We start from the raw sequence: 3,657 nt of genomic DNA on the forward strand, positions 1-3,657 counted from the left end.
AACCATGAAAACAGAGAGAAGGATACTTTTGGGAAAACTGCCAACATCCTTTCTCTCCAATGGGAGTCTTAATTGGCACCAGCATTTGTGTTCATATTAATCCATGCTCCTCCACACTCACCAGTATTTAAGCATGAGAAGGCACAGAAACAGTACAGATGAGGTGTGTGACTGTGAAAGCCACATGGGAAAGTGCTGATCCCTTCTTTCTCTGGTATCAGCCTGTATTTTTTGCAGTGTCTCTGTTTACAACTCAAGGTTTATACAAACTCAGCAAAGAGGGTATTTGCAATCAGCTCGGAGCACACAGATGGTCAGCTGCTACATCTCAGCTGATGGGCAGTAACACTCGCTCACGCTCCGATGCTGTAATTTGGAACATGGCGGGACAAGGTCCTGTTCAAAATGCCATACCCAGGACTGCAGGCAGATGTCTACTCGAACACTGATGCCAGCAGGAGACAGCAATCCTCTACAAGAGACCAAAAAGTCTGGTCCTTGCCCCCACACTAGGCATGGACGGATCTGGGGGACAGCATCGTCCACAGCCTCAGCACCCATCAGGCACACCAGGAGAAGCCACTTGCTGGAACACGCAAACCCTTTCTCTGCAGCTCTTAACTGAGCAGAAGCTGAAGGCACCATCAACCTCTGCTATTTCAAAGTTTTAGCGAGCTTGTTTTTTGTCAGAGAAGAGAATGTGTAAAAGAATATGGAAATACAAACAAAACAAGCTTGTCAATAGTGGTGGGTGATTGTATTCATGATTGGAATCAGTTTTGATAGCAAAAAGACATTTTACAAGCAAATAGCCCATTTTGCAGTCCAGCACATCTTGCTGTTTTCCAAAGGAACAAAATGCGCTGAAACACAAAGCTGCAGCGTAAGAGCCGTCTGTCCTGCTCACCCAGTAAACAATAAAGATGAAATTTCACATGCAGTTTGATTAAATGCATATTTAAGGATTACAGCTATTACAATCTGCTGGATATATAGAAATGAGATTTTTTTTGTTGTTAAGTGCACTTGTGCTCTACGTCTGCATTCCCCCGCCTTATCAGGCCGGGTGCCAGGAGAGGACACTAGGAGCTGGTTCTCTCACCTGCTCTGTAAGCTTGGTTGTGCTTCCTCTAGGCTGCATTTGCCATCCTCCCTGCCCTCTCCTAGCCATGGTACGTGTCCTCCAAGAAGGGCTGCCAGCCTGGTGCCCTCGCCAGGCCATGTCCTGCCTGTGGATCCCAGTGGGGTCACCACGTAGCCTGGCCTGACAGTCCCAGCCATAAGGTGCTCCCTCAAAGTCACACGTTGCCTGGGTTCAGGCCCTACAAAGAGAAGACACAAGGCTAATTGCATTGAGTAGTTTCTCCTCCACATCCCAGCAAGACAAGGCAGGACCTAGCTGAGCATACCCAGAAAAGGGTTATTAAGATCAACCAACCCTTCTGAGGCCCTTGAGGTCCCCCAGAGAGCTGAAAACACAACCACCTCATCACAGAGCAGGGGCACAACAGTCCCACCACAACCGATGGGACAGATGACCCAGGGACTCCCTCTCCCCTGCAGCTCTGGAAAGGTCTCAGCTTTCCCCTAGGAGCACAGGCACGAGGTACACCTTCCTCCAAACACCTTTCACACAAGCAGCTTCTCTCCTCCACAGTCTCCTAAGAGTCTGAGAGCTCTTGCAGCTCAAGCAGGGGCTGACCCAACTTGCCATGTTTCAGCACTGCTAATAACTGCTTAAAAAAAACTCTTGGGGAAAAAACAGAGTTTTGTGGAAACTACAGATTGGTACCATTCAGTTTTTGTAAGGTGGGAATTTAATTGGTGTCTCAGAGGGAAACTTGGGTTTGTCATGGTTAACTCTTTTCCTTTTGTGAAAAACAACTTAAACCAATCTCATTAGTCACTGTTCATGGCTGATCAATTAAAGCAGGAATCAGGACTCAAAAAGGGCAAAAGAAAATTCAGTGATATTCATCTTTCTGTATTAGAAAATATTATGGAGATTATAATTTGGCTGGAATGGATGTTTCTGCGTTTTCTGTTCATTTTCCCCTAGGTAGCTTGCTGTGAGCATCATGGCTCTCTGAACCTGCCATGGTAGGTAACACCAACCAGTTTAACGCTGTGAGCATTAGGAGCTTAGTACAGAAGATGCCCAAAGTCATCTGTATTTCTACCTAGCCGGGTTGAAAGAGAAGAGAAAGCTGGCTGGCCATAGTTAACTTGCATGCAAAGGGCAAGGGCACCAAGCACAAAATATAGATGTTGCAATTATAGCTTCCAGTGGCCCACCATGCCCCACTGCTAAGCCAAGGCAGCTCCGTGCCACCAAAATCCCACCAATGCCCATGTGAGCCCAGGCAAGAGCAGGAGCTGCAGCTGCTCCAGCATTGCCGAGCTGTCCTGCAAGTAACAGCCCTGCCAAGGCAAGCAAAGTGTTTCCTCTGAAACAGGAGCCCCCAGACAGGCTGACGTCAGGGAGATAAGGCAGGAGCCTGAGCTGCCAGTCACAAACACCACCATGTGCTCCTGGCCAGCTCCCGAGGCAAACAGGGCTTGATGCGATCAGCACATGGCACAAACTCCTGGCTCTGCAGGACAGCAAACCCGGACCTTGCCAGGAGTGCTGTGCAGAGGGTACAGCACCTTTAGGCACCCCCAGCTTGGGTGGCCTCAAGGGCAATCCTGAGCTGGTGGTTGGTGAAGACCCTGGCAGACAGAGGTGGGAAGGCAGATGATGCTGCCCACTGAAAGGGGAGGCTGTTTGCAGCCTCTGCAGGCAGAGCAGACCCTCGATTAAGCCTAAATACAGGCTTGCACTAAACATAATTGTGTCATCAAAAAGGATAATTTATTGCAGAAAGTGTGCAAAGTAGGTATTTAGGGGTTCGAGGTAAAAGTCTAGCAAGATCTATGAGGCCCTCTATAGACAGATAGGAGCAGCCTCACGCTCACAGGCCCTGGTCCTCATGGGGGACTTCAACCACCCCGATATCTGTTGGAGAGACAACACAGCAGGGCATAAGCAATCCGGGAGGTTCCTGGAATGCATCAATGATAACTTCCTTCTCCAAGTGGTAGAGGAGCCAACGAGGAGAGGTGCTATGCTGGACCTTGTTCTCACCAACAAGGAGGGGCTGGTGGGGAATGTGAAGCTCAAGGGCAGCCTGGGCTGCAGTGACCATGAAATGGTGGAGTGGTGGAAATGGTGGATCCTTAGGGCACCGAGGAGGGCGCACAGCAAGCTCACTACCCTGGACTTCAGGAGAGCAGACTTTGGCCTCTTCAGGGATCTGCTTGGTAGCGTGCCATGGGACAAAGCCCTGGAGGGAAGAGGGGCCCAAGAAAGCTGGGTAATATTCAAGGATCACCTCCTCCAAGCTCAGGAGCAATGCATCCCAACAAAGAAGATGTCAGGCAAAAATGCCAGGAGGCCTGCAGGGATGAACAAGGAGCTCCTGGACAAACCCCAACACAAAAAGGAAGCCTACAGAGGGTGGAAGCAAGGACAGGTAGCCTGGGAGGAATACAGAGAAATTGTCCAAGCAGCCAGGGATCAGGTTAGGAAAGCTAAAGCCCTGACAGAATTAGGGACGCCAGGGACATCAGGGGCAACAAGAAAAGATTCTATAGGCACGTTGGGGATAAAAGGAA

Source organism: Aptenodytes forsteri, unplaced genomic scaffold, assembly GCF_000699145.1.
Source record: "Aptenodytes forsteri isolate BGI_AS27 unplaced genomic scaffold, ASM69914v1 Scaffold143, whole genome shotgun sequence".
Taxonomy (NCBI): Eukaryota; Metazoa; Chordata; class Aves; order Sphenisciformes; family Spheniscidae; genus Aptenodytes; species Aptenodytes forsteri.